General features: G+C 40.3%; 1 protein-coding gene across 1 annotated transcript in view; it reads right to left on the bottom strand.

Moving 5' to 3' along the window:
* Positions 1-17,674, bottom strand: part of TRAPPC12 (trafficking protein particle complex subunit 12) — a 196,469-nt gene that overhangs the window by 9,333 nt on the left and 169,462 nt on the right. The gene's annotated exons all lie outside the window — the stretch shown is intronic.

Here is a 17,674-nt window from a genome sequence, read left to right as displayed (position 1 = left end):
CTTAAGCTTCTGGATCTCTTTTTGCAGTTGGTTGACTTTCTTTTCATAATCTTCTTGTTTTTCTTGGATTAATTTTTTTTTAAATTCTCCTCAATATCTCTCATTTGATTTTTAAAGTCTTTTTAAAGTTCTTCTATGAATTCTTTTTGGGCAGATGACCATTTGATGTTACTCTTTGGGGGCAGGAGAGGCTTTTTAAAAAATTAATTTATTTTGAATTATCAAAAATCACTTCCATAAGCTTTTGAGTTTGAGTTTTAAATTTTTCTACCTCTCCCTCCCTCCCTCGCTCCCCAAGATGGCATGCAATCTGATATAGGCTATACACATACATTCCTATTAAACATATTTTCACATTAGTGATGTTGTAAGCAAGAATTAGAACTAATAGGAGGAACCACCAGAAAGAGGAAACAAAACACAACAGAAGAAAAAAATAGCAAATAGTATGCTTTGATCTGCATTCAAACTCCATAGTTCTTTCTTTGGATGTGAATAGCATTTTCCATCCTGAGGCCTTTGGAGATGTCTTAGATCCTTGTATTGCTGAGAAGGGTTAAGTCTATCAGCATTAATCATTGCACAATGTGGCTGTTATTGTGTACAACGTTCTCCTGGTTCTGCTCACTTCACTCGGCATCAGACCACACAGGTCTTTCCAGGTTTTTCTGAAGTCAGCCCATTCATCATTTCTTATAGCACAATAGTATTCCATTACATTCATATATCACAACTTGTTCAGCCATTCCCTAATTGATGGGCATCCTAGGAGAGGCTTTTTTTGCTTCAGTGTCCTCATCTGAAGACAAACCCTGGACTTCTCTATTCCCATAGTAACTTCTTATAATTGGGTTCTTTCCCCTTTGATCATTTAAAAAAAAATTGTAGCACATTATTATTGTAATTGCCTCTAATCTTGGCATATAGGGGGATGGTGCCTCTGGCCTCAGATCCTCCGTCAGTTCTCCCCTCTAGCCTGGAACCAAAACCAAGAACTTCACCCTCCTGTAAGTGCCCACAGCCAGTGGCATCCCTGCTTCATTGCTTCTGCACTCACCTGAAGTGTGCCGGCTCCTTCTCGCCCAACGGCTGTGTCTGAGAAGCACAGCTGGGTCTGGTGTCCCTTATCAGCAGAGGTTCCCTCAATCTTCCTCTGCTAAGATGCCTGACTCCCCACACTGTCCAGCAAGTGAAAATTCCTGTGACTGAGACCAAGGCTTCCTTCCAACCCAACTAGCCCCAGGGCTCACCACTTGCTATATCAGCAGAACTAGCTGATTTTTATTCAGATCTCTGTTGTCTCAGGAGGACCACTGTTCTGCCCCAACTCTTGTTTATTTTTACCTCTCTATGTTCACCCTGAAGTGCTATTTTGTCTTGTTTGTGGGGGAAATCTGGAGAGCCTGGAATTTTCTGACCTACTCCAACATTTTCCCAGAATCTTCTCTCTAATTTCTTTAAGTAAACATCTTTATACTTTGCAAAAGGATATACAAAAATGTCCTTGCACTTTGTTTAACACATTAAGGGCAGCCAGATGGCAAAGTGGATAAAGCACTGGGCTTGGAATCAGGAAAACTCATCTTCATGTGACCCTGAGCAAGTCACTTAACCCTGTTTGCCTCAGTTCCTTATCCATAAATTGGGGTTACAAAATGACTGAACAACAAAACGCATTAACATCTGATTACTTGTTACCTGCTTCCTTCTATGATTTCAACAACTGGACAGAGAGAGAAATCAATTCATCAGGGATCAACTCCCTCCCCTGACCACCTCTCTCTTTGTATACATACGCACACACATATATGTATGCATGTATGTATTAGAGACATTTGTTGTTTTTTCAGTCATTTCAGTTGTGCTTGACTCTGTGACCCCATTTGGGGTTTTCTTGGTAAAGATACTGGAGTAGTTTGCCATTTCCTTCTCCGGCTCATCTTATAGATGAGGAAACAGAGGCAAACAGGGTTAAGTGACTTGCCCAAAGTTACACAGCTAGTGTCTGAGGCTGGATTTGAACTCAGAAAGAGGAGTCTTCCTGACTCTAGGCCCAGCACTTATGCCACCTAGCTGTCCTGTACATAAATAAATGGATAGCTATATATATATAGAATGATTTAAAAGAGAATTAACCTTCCCTAGACATTTCTCTCTCTGTGTAACATTCATTTATATACATATATAAATATATATTTTAATTGTTTTGGAGCTTTTCTTTCTTAAGTTTCCTTATTGTCTTTTTGATGGGTGTTAATTTTCTTCTGAGATTTTCTAACGATTTTGGTTGTTTTCAGCATTTCAATGACTAATTTTGAGTGTCGAGTTCCCTTCCAACTACTAATTATTTGATCATGAGAAGCCAGGCTCGCTTTCAGTCTTCCTCTCTGCCATTTCCTCAGAAATCCTTTTAAAAGAAGATTTCAATCAATGTTCATTCATGCCTCAAGTAGCTCTTCATATTTCTAATTCTTGAAGCCAGCTGCCTTTCCACCCTGGAGAAACCTCTACCCTGAGGCCCTACTCCCCTGATTGGTGACTCCTTTACTTAGACCACCTCCCCTCACTCACTCTCACTTTGTTTTTCTTTTTCCCTGCCAACCACCTTGTCCTCTTCAAGTTCTTTTCCCATCTCACTTGCCCTGATTTTTCCTTTGTCCCACTTTCCAGCTCCCCTTTATGTATCATCTTCTTGAGTGTAGATGGTACTGTCTTGTTTTATTTACACCTCCCACATTTAGAACAATGCTTCTAAATGCTAGACTCTAGTTGCAGTGTTCTCTCCATTAATACTACATTCCTTCTTTATAAAGCATTGCAAAAGGTGCTATGTGAAGTCTAAGGGGAGGGAGAATGCTTACTTCCAGCAGAAGTGATCAGGTAAGGCTTTATGGAGGAAGTAGTATTTAAGTTCGGTCCTGAGGGATGGATAGGATTTCAGCAGGTGAATATTGTAATCTCAGCCAGGATTTTGTAGTCTTGAGATTTTGTAGTATTGGCACACAGCAAGCACTTAATAAATGTGTGCTCTCTCTCCCTTTCTCTCTCACAAAATTACGGAATGAGTACAGAATTTGTAAATTCCCACTGAGTGGGTGAGAATGGGAGGTCCCTAGCCATTTCTTAGCTCCAAGGTAAGAACAAATTTGAATGTTAGACTGCCAGCTGGCTCTAAGTAAGAGCTTCTCATATTAACTCAGTGATTTAAATTTTGAGCTTTCTTTATAACGACCCTATGAAATAGGTACTACAAATATCATTATTGCCTTTTTCCAGATGAAGAAACTGAGGCACATAAAAATTAAATGATGTTCAAGGTTACACAGCTAGTATCATAGTCAGGATTCAAACCCAGATGTACTGAGAGTCCAGGATTTTGTTCATTACACCAAACTGTAAAGTAGGGGTGCTAAACCTCTTTTTGTGTCAAAGATCTGCTTGTCCGTCTGAGGAACTTATGAACTCTTCCTCAGAAATTGAAAAAAAGTAATTAATTGAAGGAAGTACTCAATTTCATTTAGATGTTATTAAAGAGAAAGATGTATTTTTTCCCACTCAAGTTTACAGTTCCTGAAATCTGCCCATGCACCCTCAATTAAGGACCCCGATCTAAAAAGGAGTATGGATATTCCCTTGGAGACCCATCTCCTAATTAGTACACAGTTCCCCTAGGACTAGAGAGTAGTTTTGTCTCCTTTGCAACTCTCAGCATTGGCATTAGCAATTATCCTTCTCTAGAAATAACTCAGGGGAGTCTATCTCCCAAGAAATAGCCAATTCCCTCAGGATCTGGCCTTTCAATAAGCTGTCAGCTTGGTCTGTATGTTTATTCTCTCTTTTGTAGACCTATCGCTAATGATTCAGCCCCCAATTCTGCATTCTTTAAAGTCTGAGCCAATAGAGTAAACCCCAGGGCTTGCACATCTTGAACAGGGCCTTACAAAAACTTTTGTCTCTAGTTATTCAATGCTTTCCTCCCCCAAGATATAAGCAGGGATATAACTGCTATGATCCTGAGTCACAGCTGTGTGCACAAATCTTCTAAATTAATTGGAAACCTCTGCTTGTTTGCTGAATGAACAAAGGTCAAAAGTTACCAGCTCTTGTATAACTTAAAAAAAATACAACACATGTAGCTATTATATTACAAACTGGCACACTGCCTTTCTCCACGAAGGATGTGTTGAGTTGGTTTTTTTTTGGGGGGGAGGGTTGTTCTTCCTCATTTCACTGGCCTTGTGAACATCTCAATACATCTGTTCATTAAAAGTCTCCATTTCTATAACACTCTTGACCACTAATTTGGCTGTTTGGAATATTAAGGACTCTCTAGTTTCTTTCCTACATAAGTTATTCATTTTGCTGCCTGAATATGAAAGGAGCTGACACCACCCATCCCACGCTCCCTCTCCTGGGAGGTACCAGCTCCACCCAACAGCAGGGCTGATGGCAGGCCTGAACTTGCAAACTGGTAAAGTCTATTTCCCGGATGTCTGATGTCTCTTCCCATCCTTCAAGATCTCATTAGGTTCTATACCAAAGGAAAGAAGACACAACCAGGAGGTGGCCCAATTCCAGGCTTAGCCTTGACTAGGAGGCTATGAGAGCATCAGTTGTCAGAGGGGGAGGGAGAGGAGGTAGGGAGACAGGAACATTCTCATTTGGAACTTAGAGAATCATCCTCATACCTCATGGCCAGCAAGAAGGAAAAGATTGAGGCCTCTATTTGGCCACTTAGTGCCATTTTTATACACACACTTTTCTTTGGCATTTAAAGCCTTTCATAACCTGGCCTCTTCCTACTTTTCCACTCTTCTTCCTTCCTTCCATTCATGTCCTCTACAATTCAGCCTCCACATTCTTCCTTGCACTTGACACCCCATCTCTCAACTCTGATCACTTTCACTAGCTATCCTTCAGGCCTGGAGATTCACTTTCCTCATCTGCCTACTATCTTCCCTGAGGTCCCAGCTAAAGTCCCACCTTCTCCAAATAGCCTTTTCCAGTCTTTAATATTCATGTCTTCTTTCTGAGACTATCTCCAAGGTATCCTGTATATGTAAAGACTACTCCAATTTATCATACAAACATGTATTTGTATGTATATATACATATATGTGTATATGTGCACACACACATATACACACACAGTGGTTGGGGGTTGTCAGCAGGAAGAGCTTATTGTGCCTATTCCTGGGTCTGGGCCTTCATTGCCTTATTCACCACCATTCCACTCCCACCTCCAAGAAGCAAATGACTATAATACAACACAGGATGGGGAAGGAGGACCATAACTGTTAACACTTACATAGATTTACAAAGTTTTTTTTTTTAAACAGACATCTCATTTGAGTCTCCCAGCAACTCTGTGAGATAGGGACTATAGATACTATTATTCACATTTTAGACACTGAAACTAAGGTTTATTGCTTATGGTGTCATAGTAATGCTTGAGCTACACTGACACTGTCAGAGATAGGATTCAAACCTCCATCTCTCCTAACTGGATGCTGTACATGCTCAATTGTACTATGATGTTGCCTCTCTGTAAGCACTGCACAAGGTGCTACGTGAGTCCCGAGGAAAGGGAGTGTGCTCACTTCCGGCAGAAATGATCAGGTGAGGCTTCATGGAGGAAATAACATTTGAGCTGGGCTTTGAGGGATGGAAGGGAGACTGTAATCTCAGCTGGCTATTTTGTTGTATTGTGCTTTGCACTCTTTGCCGGGGTAATAGCTTCCCACATGCTTTTGATGGATGCTCAAACTGGAGGCAAGAACGCCACCCATTTAATGGCTCATTGAATTTGCAAGTTATAAACTTAGTTACCCCCATAACGTTTTTATTTGAACAGTAGTAGTGTCTCCTAATAAAATGCAAAGAACATGCTGAAATAGCATTTGTGCAACAGATGCTGGGGTTTGAATAATTTGCAAAGCCTTGTGCCTGTTCCTGTAATGATTTGGGGGACCAAAGTAACAGGAAAACATGGGGGCTTCTGATTGGGAAAATGATTCAGTGTTGGCACTTGGGAATAAATAATATCATGCAGCTTTAAAACGAAACATTTATTTTTTGTTTTTAAACTCTGAATGCTAGATAACATGCCCCTGAAAAGTAGTAGCAGCTTTGCTTTCTTAGGAGCATTAAGAGTTATATGGTGGCTTTTTGGAAAGCACCTTGTAGACAATCTGGTTTTTGCTGTTATCCTCCCATCCATGAAATGGTTCAAGAATGGGTTCCTGAGTGTCACCAGTGACCGTCCCACCTCATCCTCCACTGGATATACATGGCTACACTCTCCAGGTGGAGTCAAAGGCAGAGGGGCAGGGCAATTTATTATAATCAACTTCAACTGGATTAAGGGATCTGTGGCATTATAACAGAGTGAATGCCTCTACCATGCAGACTTTCAAAGTGAAAACTGGGGAGAGGCAGGGAAAGTTTATAGCATGCATTAGAGAGGAAGAACTCTCCCTGCACCATCCCCTTTGGTCTCAAGTGCAGAAGTTTCATTCTCACTTCCCCTGCAGCAGAAATTAACTGACATAAGCAATGGTGGCTGATATTAAGAACAGTGAATTCTTGTCCTGCTACCCATTGAAGGGGGAAGAGGATAAGCTGTGTGTATAGTGCTTACCATGTGCTAAGCACTATGCTAAATGCTTTACAACAACCCTGTAAAGGTGCTGTTATAATTTCCATTTTAAAATTGAGGAAACTCAGACAGACAGACAGAGGCTAAGTGACTTGCTCAGGGTCACATGGAGCTGCACTTGAATTCAGATCTTCATGACTCCAGTTGAGCCCTCTATCCACTATGCAATATCAAGCAGTGGGCAGAGACCTTGGTTCCAGCATCTTGATATTTTGTTTGCCTGTCAGTCTATGCCTAAGAGAATCACTGGAAGTTCCCACAATGGATTATGAGTTAACTGTCTGTGTCTAGATCCAGTCTGGGTGCTGGAAGTCTTAGTACGAGATAATGGTTCCTATAGTCCTATGACCCAGCCCTGGGCTGGGGAGGTTGCAGCTAGTAGAGAATTAGAAACCAATACAAACATGTTTTTTCTTGCTTGGGAATTAGACCTGAGATGGAGGAAGGGAGCAAACATTTATTAAGCGCATACTTCGTGCCAGGTACTGCTATCCTCATTCTCTTTGACCTTTCTTCAGCCTTGCACATTGTTGATCACTCCTTCCTCCTTGACACTCTCTTTTCTTCCTTAAGTCTCCTTTGATAGATCTTCTTTTCAATCACGACTTCTAACTACAGGTGTCCATTAGGGTTCTGTCTTATTTCTTCTCCCTCTATACTACCAGCCCCAAACTCTCTGTTGACTTCCAATCTTGCATCTCTAGCTGCTTTTCAGATGTCTTGAACTGGATGTCCAGAAGACATCTTGAACTCAGTATGTCCAAAACTGGATCCATCTTTTCTCTTAAAATCTCCCTCACTCTTATTTTCTCTATTACTGTAGAGTAACACTATTCTCCCGGCTCTAAGGCTCAGGAAACGGCAGTCACCTTGAACGCCTTACTCTCTCACCCCCCATATCCAGTGTGTTGCCAAGGCCTGTCAATTTCACCTTTGCAATATCTCTCCAATATGCTGTCTTCTCTCCTCTGACACTGCCACTATTGTAGTGCAGGCCTTCATCACATCACCTCATGCCTTGATGGAAAAGTAGGAGTAGGCTGGGTTATGGAGGTCTTTGAATGCCAAACACAGCATTTGGTATCACCTCATGCCTTGATTACTACAATAGCCGGATGGTGGATCTGTCTGCCTTAAGTCTCGCCCCATTCCAATCCATTGTCAATTCAGTCCCTAAAGTGATTATTTCCTAAAGTGCAGGTCTGATCATGTCACCCTCTACTCAGTAAACTACCTATTGCTTTCAGGAACAAATACAAAATGCTGTTTGGCATTTAAAAGCCTTCATAACTCAGCCCTCTCCTACCTTTCCAGTTTTCTTACACCTTACTCCTTGTCTATTCTTCGATCCAGTGACACTGGGCTCCTGGATGTTCCACAGACAAAACACTCCATCACTTGGCTCTGCATATGCTCTGCCTCTCTCCCATGCCTGGAATGATGCTCTTCTTTCCCACTCTGACTACTGACCTCCCTAGCTTCCTTTAAGTCCCAACTAAAATCCCATCTTTTAAAGAAAGCCTTTCCCACATCCTCTTAATTTTAGTACTTTCCTTCTGTTAGTCATTCCCTATTTATCCTGTACATATTGTGCTTTGCATATATTTTTTGCATGTTATTTCCTCCATTAGGTTGTAGACTCCTTGAGGGCAGGGAGTATCTTTTACATCTTTTTGCATCCCCAATGCTTAGCATAGTGCCTGACATATAGCAGGCACTTAACAAATGTTAATTGATTGACTAATCACTTTACTAATATTATCTCATTTGATCCTCACATCTATTCAAGTTAGGTGCTATTATTATCCTAATTTTACAGCTGAGATAACTAAGGCAGAAATAGCCTAAGTGACTTGCCTTGCCAGGGTCACACAAGCTAATAAGTGACTACAGCCAGATTTGGACTTAGGTCTTCCTCACTCCAGGCCCAGTGCTCTACCCATTGTACTACTGAACTGAGACAGAATGGAATATGCAGTATAGGTTACAATTGAGTAATTCCTCTGCATTTTATTACCGGTGTAGTTAAGCCAGTTAAACTGACTAATATAAGGAGGATCTTTTGTGCAGTGGCTCAAAAAACTCAAGTGGATCTGTGATTTCATCATTTAGGAAGTCTCTTTAATGAAACAGATCTGCCAATCATGTGCGACTGTTGTTCATGGCTTCCCATAAATTCATCGTAGGGGTCCATCTGACGTGATGAAAGCCTTTCTCACTTTCTTCCTACAAAAATTATTACACGAACTCGACAAACATCAATGGACACAGGGAAGGGATTCATCCCACACTTCTGGTTGAGATGACAATGTAAAGGCATATAGGAGACTTCACTCACCTCTTTCCCCCCTCTCTCCATTCACCCCCCCCCACCAGCAAAGATCTGAAATAAGGTCCTAGATGAAATAGCAATAAATGATAGCTAGCATTTATATAGCACCTACTATGTGCCAGGCACTGTACCTATTTCTTTATGAATATTATCTTGTTTTTATCCTGACAATAACTTTGGGAGGTAGGTGCCATTATTACCCCCATTTTACAGATAAGGAAACAACCAGGCGGAGGTTAAGTGACTCGTCTAGGGTCACAATGCTAGTAGGTGTCTGAGATCAGTTTTGAACCCAGGTCTTTCTGACTATAAGCATGCTATCCACTGTGCCACCTAGCTGCCTCAAATAAAGAGACATTTATGCTTGCCTGACAAATATTTTAGGAATTGCCTGATGGTTAGTATCAGCATTCTTGAACAGGGTCATTTCTCTTGTTCTTTCATTCCCTTTGTCTCTCAGGTTTGAAACCTTGGCATTATTCTTGACTCCTCATTCTTCCTTATATCTAAACAGATGCCTAATCTTGATATTTTTACCTCCACAATATCTCTTGTATTTGACTCACTCTCTCTTTGCACAGTTATCACTATAGTTCAGGCCCTTCCTCTTCCCTAGATTATTGTAACACCCTCCTAATTGGTCTTGTCTTAAAGCTCTCCCTACCTTACTGTATCCCACACTTAGATGCTAAAGTGATTCTTCTTAAGCATAGATCTGAGCTTCCAGGAGAGAGCTGTATGATAATAACCAGAGTTTAGAGAGTGAATCTAAATACTGATAAAGCAAAGAAGACAGTGAAGGAATTGTCAGATAGTAGAAGAATCAAGAGATAAGAGGGCAAGAAGGACAAGGAGGAGGAAAAGGAGTGAAGGTTTGACCCCTAGAGAAATGGGAAACACTGCTCCCATTTAAGGGAACTGAGGTGAGAGTGGAGGAAATTCCTACAGGGAGGAATCCCTACAGGAGAGAAAAAACATAAATCATCATCATTCTTAGACTACCAAAAACAACACCTACATATACACACACATATTTGTTATTATACCTAAGACCATCATTATTACATGTGTGTGCCATTACAAGTCAATAAGCATTTATCAACGGTTTATTATGTGCCAGATACTGGAGGTAGGCAAAACAGAACAAAATAAAATAAACCTGAACCCCTACTTCCTCTACACGTGGAAGCCCATTTGCACATTGAGTTATCTATATAAGTGCCATACATGGAAGCTCAGTGTGACTGTTCCATGTTCTTGCTCTATTAACATGCGGAAGTTCATGTTGTAGTCATACCTGCCATTTCAGACTCTTCATTTCCTGAGCCTATCTCTGAAGTGTTATCTCCTACCCTTCATCTGCTCTCCCTGCCCTCCACCATGTAGACTAAAATCCAACCACACGCTGTGTGCTCAATATGTACTGTTCATGTCTTTTTGCTCATGCTCATTCATGTATTTGGAATGCCCACCTTCCTACACATACTCAAAACTGTACAGATCTCTTCAGGCACTAGTTAAATGTCACCTCCTCTTGGCCACCCTTTTCTGATATCTCCAATTCAGATATGATCTCTTACTTCTTCAATGAAGATTCCTCACATTAAGTACTTAAAACATTTCATGTTGTAAGGTGGTTTTTTGTTATTCTATTAGCGCCCTGAAAGCAGAGGTTTTTCATCTTTGAGAACTCTGGCATTCAGTTCAGAGTAGGCATTCAGCGTGTCTTGCATTTATTCCTTCCAGACAAAAACTGAGATTTTGCTCCAGTCTTAATTAAGAAGAGTAATTGTTTATGGCAACTTCAGAAACCATGAGGGAAATATTTTGGGGCGGGGGAATGTTGGCATCTTAAAATCTTCCTTATAGATAGTTGTCTACATAGCAAGTGCTTATTACATGTTTAATTAAAACCAGTTTTGCCTGCTGGAGCAGGGTAGCTAGTTGAATGGTTCCTTTTATTTTTTAATAACTGTGACTGTTCTTTAATGTTTAAATTAATTATGATATTGGCACAAAGGCAGATTTCTAGGTCCTTTAGATGTGTTCACTATCTCCTAAATTACCTAACTGAAAAAGTGTCAGACTTCTCAGAGTTTTTTGATGACAGGGATTACTTTATAATTTGCCTAAAAAATTAGAATGGCAGTTTTGCCGCCATAATTACCAGCCCAAAATTTTGTTCCTAAGTAGTGATAACTTTAAGTTCTGACTTCAAGTACCAATGAGATTTTTCTACAAAGATGAAAATTGGACTAAAAGTCATTTAACTGGAGCTTCAGTTTCCTCATATATAAAATGAAGAGGTCAAAGACCAAGGATTTATTAAGAATCTACCACATGCCAAGCACTGATAGATACTGGGGTTATACAAGTACAAAAAAATGCACTGGGAGTAGGGAGACATTCACAGAAAAGCAAATACAAGATAAGTTCAAAAAACAGTATGATGGGGAAAACAAATGGGGGCATTCATCATTCAACAAACATTTATTAAGAATCTATTATGTGCCAGGCATTATGCTAAGTGTTCAGCATACAAAGCTCCCTCTTTAATGGAGAATCTGGGGTGAGGTCTCTGTTCCAATCACAGCGAAGGAGGGGGCCTCAGGGGCAGGTGATACTGAGGAAGTTTAAGTTTCGGAGTTGATGTGACCTTGCAGGAAGATGAGTTTCTGGAGACAATGACAAGTCCAGGAGGGCAGCCTAGTGGGAAATGATGAGGTAGAGGACCTGGAGGATCTCCCTGATGCCCACAACAGGAAAGACTTTTCACTGGAGGTGGCACTTGAGCCTTGAAGGTGCAGGGGTTCTAAGACAAAGAGGTAAGGGGAGGTAGGGGGGAAGGTGGAGTATATTCCACACATGGGACACCAAAGAGTAAGAAGGAATGTTGTATATGAGAAGCAGCAAGCAGACCAATTTGCCTAGAGCACAGAGTGTGTGAGAGGGAGTAATGCGTATTAAATTATTAAAAAATAAGCCTGGAAAGATAGACTGGAGTCACATTGTCAAGGGCTTTAAATGTCAACTAGAGTAGTTGTATTTTAGCCTAAAGCCAATGGGAGTCAATGAAGCTTCTTGAGCAATAGTGACACGATCAGGTCTGTACTTTAGCAGCATCAATTCAGCATCTATTATTTATTAGCAACAGGAGACATTAGATCAGACCTGCATAACCTGCAACCCGTAGACCACTTATGGCTGCAGATGCACCAAAGGATTTTGGGTGGCCCACAGGTTGTGCAGGCCTGTACTAGATTAAGGGAGACCTGTTAGGAAGATATTGCAATTGTTCAGGTGACAAGCCTTAAGGCCTGGATAGGGTGGTTATGATGTGAATAGAGAGAAGGGAATGTATGAGTGATATTGAGGGGAAAGATTTGACAAGACTAGATAAATGATTGGATATGGGGGGTGGGGTGAGAGTAAGAGTTCAAGTCAGTTAATGAATGACTACCAGATTTTGAACGTGGGTCACTGGAAGAATGATGGTACCCCTGATAAAAAACAAAAAATTTAGGAGAAGAGAGTGGACTTAAGGGAAGGACACTGAGTTCTGTCTTGGTCATGTTGAGTTTGAAATACCTATAGCACACTCCGGTTGAAGCTATGTCAGGCAGGCAACTGGATGTTGACAAGTTCAGCAAGAGGGTATAAGACACAGCCCTGGGGGTACACCCAGACACAGGGGTGGGATATGGGAATAGCTTAACAGGCAGGAAAAGAATCATGCCAGAACAGGGTCCTGAAAACTCAGAAAAGAGGCAATGGCCAACACTTAAATACTAGAGGTCAAGGATGAGGACTCGGAAAAAGACTATTTAATTTCACAATAGGGATCACTGGTGACAAAAACAATGGATATACTGACCCCAACAATGTACAGAACATCTTCTGCCTGTGGTTCTTCCTACTTCCTTTATTTTTGAAAAAGTTCTCTGAGGTGGGTTTAAGGGGAGCCTGTAAAATGAAGTCCAGCCATCTTGATGACAGGACTCAAGAGTACAATGGTATGTCTATGCTTTCAGGGTGACTTTGGTGACTGCAGGAGGGTTGAGGAGCAAGTCTCTTGTTGTCCCATTAGATTATATAACTGGGTACACTCAGGTCTGTGCTAAAAGTCTTAAATCACCAAGGATTTATTAATTGCTGTGGGTGCTGGGGATATAAAGACAACATCTCTAAGGGAGCTTACATTCTAATGAGGGAGACAACATGTACTTTAAGTGTATGTGTGCATATATATGTGTATATATGTATGTATATATATGCATTGTATGTGTGCATGCGCACACGTGCACGTGTGTGAATGAAAGCAGGGATTCTGAGAAGAGATGAAGAGTGCAAGATTTCCAGGCATAGACACAGCAGCTACTGCAAAGGCATGGAAGTGAGAGGTGGAGCATCATGTGCACAGAACATACATATGGTAGATCACAGAGCTTAGTAGTCCAGCTGAGGGGTGATAAAGGTCTGAGGTTGGGTGGTAGAAAAGAGGGAACATAGATGAGCAATGTTGTGGAGATAGAAATGAAAAGATTTTGCAAAGTGAACATGCAGGATGATTCAGAGGAAGAAATGAGAAAGTTATCAAAGCTACAAAACCTTCATGACTCTAAGGATGATGGTACCCTCAATGGTACTGCAGAAATTATGAAAAGGGATAGGTTTGGAGAAAATTTAAGTTGTTTTTCAGACATGCAGTGTTTGGCATGCCTATGGAACATCCAATTTGAATGTGCAAGAATCAGCTGATAATATGGGGCTAGATCTTAGAAGATACTAGGGCTAGATAAAGAATTCTGGGAGCCACCAGCATAGAAATGGCCATTAAACCCATGGAAGCTGAGGTCAATAAGTGAGTGCAGAGAGAAAAGTAAAGGCCCAGGACAGTTTTGAGGTATGCTTACAGGCAGAAGGAAAAACAAAAGAGAGAACAGTGTCCTAAAAATGGATAGCAGAAAGAGTATATAGGAAAACAAGGTGGTGTCAAATGCTGCAAAGATTAAGAAGGATGAGGATTAATATAAGGCCATCTGATTTGGAAATTAAGAGATCAGAGGGACATTGGAGAGGTAATATTGGAGAGAGAAATTATAGGTTACTTGATATGGTAAAGATTAGGAGGATCTATTATTATACTTCTTATATTGTGTACACTGTAGATCAAGGGTTATTAACCATTCAAATCCAGCCTCAGATATCTACTAGCTCTGTGACCTGAGGCAGGTCACTTACTCTCTGTGCTTCAGTTTCCTCCTCAGTAAAATGGGAACAACAGCAGCTATCTCTCAGGGCTGTTGTGAGGATGAAATGCAGTAATATTTGTAAAGTGTTTTGCAAACCTTAAAGCACCGTACAAATGCTATTCTTAGCTATCATCTTGATCCCTTTGGCAGTCTTATGATACCTTCAATCTCCTCAGAATGTTTTAAAAATATTAAACAAAATAAAATACATAAGATTACAAAATAAACCAACTATATTGAAAAAGTTATCAAAATACTTTTAAAAAACAAGTTCATGAACCTCATGTTAATCTCATGTAACACCCTAGAGGGGGTTTTTATAGGTTTTTCAGTCATCTGCCATAGGAATAGGGAGGACATCTGCCTATGGTAATTGAATGCTATTAAAATGTTAAGATTGGTTGGCATCGTTGCATTGATACACTAATATCTTTTGTGTATAATGTTTAATGTGTGTGATAATCAACAAGTGGCATGCAGTGGGCAGATAAAAAAATGGGTCTGCAAATGTACTCAAGCTTATCACACACATTCAGTTGCTTCGGTCAATGTTTGTGGCATTTAAATATCCAATGTGGCCAATGGAAGAACTCCTTCCAGGAATCTGCCCACCTTGTCATTATTTGTTGGTCTGTGCCTATATACCATAGGGATTCGGTTCCTTGACTGGTTAATAAGAATTGTTTTCAACAATGAGCAAATTAACAAATGGGTAAGCTGCAGTGTTTGAAAGTAACAAAGTGAATGTTGTCTCAGTCTCCAAGAGAACCATAAAACCTAATTCCCTCAGCAGCCCAGTGCAGCCATTGGGCTAGTGATCACTGACCTGAGTTTGGTGCTTGGGTTTGACGTCTGACTGCTCTGAAGCTGATTGTACCTCTGGTGACAAGTGAGCTCGGGTACAGGATAGGCTTAATTTTTTCAATTAAGAACTGTCAGAAAGAAACTGTCAGCTTGAAGTACGATTACTTACCTTAATCCAGTCTGTACCTAAGAAATACCTATACCATCCCCTCAAAGAGGTTACCAATTCAGCTTTGCTTAAAGACTTCCAAATGAGGCAGAGTTCAAATGTGTCCCAGAGTAGCCCATTATACTTCTGAAGTTATTAAGTTTTCTCCCTAAATCAAGCTTACATTTACCTCTCTTAAAATTCTTAAAAAAGAGAAAATTGTTATTCGTTTAGTCCTCTGGGGCCAGACAGAACAAGCATAATCCATCTTCTTCATGACAGTTCTTAAAACCTTAGATATCATCTACTTCAAGTCCCCCATTTTAGTGGTGAATAACAAAGTATGGATGTACCAAAGAAAATCTTTGCCTAATTCATAATTCATGTGTGGGAGAAAGGGAAACTAATAATACCACTTGAGGCTTAAAGAGAATTCCGTGAGGCAGTACTGTGGCCTTCAAGTAACTCTTACAAAGCTCTACAAAGAGGCAAACTTCCTAGGTTATGTAGCACTGAGTCCTCCAAAGGTTATTTGTTTCTGCTTTGTTAAGTGACTTCAAAACCTTGGTATCATCCTCGACTCCACATTCTTTCGTGCCCCACATATCCAATCAGTTACCAAATCTTGCTAGCTTCCATAGGGTTCTCCCCTTAAACAATCTGGAAACAGTAAAGCCATGTATGTTTCACAAAGCAGTAAGCATTCTGAATGACCTTTCTTGGGACATAAAGGCATAATGGAAATGGTAATAGACTTGGAGTCAGGCGACCTGGGTTCAAATGTCTGATCAAACACTTTGTAGCTGTATTACCACAGTAAAGTCTCTTAAGCCTCTGAGCCTATTTCCTCATTTGTAAAATACGGATAACAGTACTTTTACTAGCTACCTTGCAGAGACCTGAGGGAAGACATTTGTAAAGGTTAAAGTGTGACAGAAATGTGTTGTTGTTATTTTCATGATTCAGAATGTCTTCCTTATTTTTAGGGCTTAAGTTCTGGTGATCCTAGTGAACCCTGTAGTGTTTATTTCAGAAACAAAATGCCTCAGGCCAATGTTCACTATGTGCCCAAAGCTCTCCCTTTTTCCAGTGTTCTTTTGAATTTTCTGATTGCATGAATCCATGTCAACAAACCCTTCTGGAAGAAAGCCTGAGGTAGGCACTACTGGACTTTAGTGCACCTCTCTTTAACTTCTGCTAATCTCCCTTTTAACAAAAAACAAATAAATCCCAGTTGCCTATACACTGGATCATGGGATATTTGAAATTGTCACAATGTTACATAGACAAAAGCTGAGCTATCAAGTATACACTTTTAAAAAACTAAGAAAAGACATTCTAATCAAGTCTCTGCATTTTATTTTGAGGACCAGGGGAAGATCTTAGGATCTAGAGCTGGAAGGGTCCTTGGAGATAATTTAGGGGACCCCCTTCCTTTCCCTGAGTTTCAGATGAGGAACCTTAAGCCAAGAAGAATGAAACAGATGACTTGCCCAAAGGCTATACAGATAATCAGTAGCAAAAATGAAACTGAAACTTTTCTATTACAAAACCGTTTTTCTTTCTACAATACCACAGTTTCCCATAAATAATATTGAAGGTATGTAATTATAAATAAATTCCTCCTTATGATGAACACAGACTTCATCAATTCAAAATTCTTGGACAAGACTAATAATATTAATGTGAGTTTAAAAAACCCTCTGGTTTAATAATTATAAAGGATATGCAGTTTTAAGCTTAGGATTTTACATAGCAGGCAGGTTCCTTTGATGTTCAAGTATTGAACTTTCTAGAGGTACAGGTAATTGTCTTTTTATCCCTAAAGTCCACTAAAAAGATAAACAATTGTGCATCAAATAGATTAACACCACCATTGGATAGAATGGTTGAAAATATACAAGCAAATAATTTCTCTGCTTATATCTGAGAGCTCACAAGAGACTAAAAAAGTAAAATCCAACGAAACTACCCCTCCCACAAAAAAATACAAAAAAACCCAAACGAGTTTAAAAAAAAAAAACCCGCCAAGCTTAAGCTACCTAGAGGACAAAGCACACTGAGAACTGCAATGTGTATTTTTTCATCCTTAAACTCCATTAGCTCTATACCTCTGAGTGGATGAAGTCATTTGTAGGCCTAAAAGGATATTTAGATCAATGGAACCCACTCAATGTATGGCCCTTCTCTAGTGACACTCTCACTATGGGTACCAATTAATGGGAATGAAGTTAGTGATTTCTGGGAGGTAGATGACTGTCTACTAGGAATTATGATTCATCTTTCCAATTTACTTTGGCTATGTCTAGGAGACAACCATGAGACATTAACCACTTTTATGCATAACTGACCTCCTCCTGTTTTGAATCACTGACCTAGAAATGACAGATTCCATAATCTACTGCTAAACCCCTTGAGACTGCCTGTCTCCCTCCCCCATCGGGTTCCAGATTTGAGCCAGAGGGGAAAGCCTCCATCTC

The sequence above is a fragment of the Phascolarctos cinereus genome, unplaced genomic scaffold (assembly GCF_003287225.1).
Source record: "Phascolarctos cinereus isolate Bilbo 61053 unplaced genomic scaffold, phaCin_HiC Scaffold_2;HRSCAF=192, whole genome shotgun sequence".
Taxonomy (NCBI): domain Eukaryota; kingdom Metazoa; phylum Chordata; class Mammalia; order Diprotodontia; family Phascolarctidae; genus Phascolarctos; species Phascolarctos cinereus.
The sequence above is the reverse complement of the archived record's forward strand: the minus strand, read 5'-3'. Positions and strand labels throughout refer to the sequence as shown.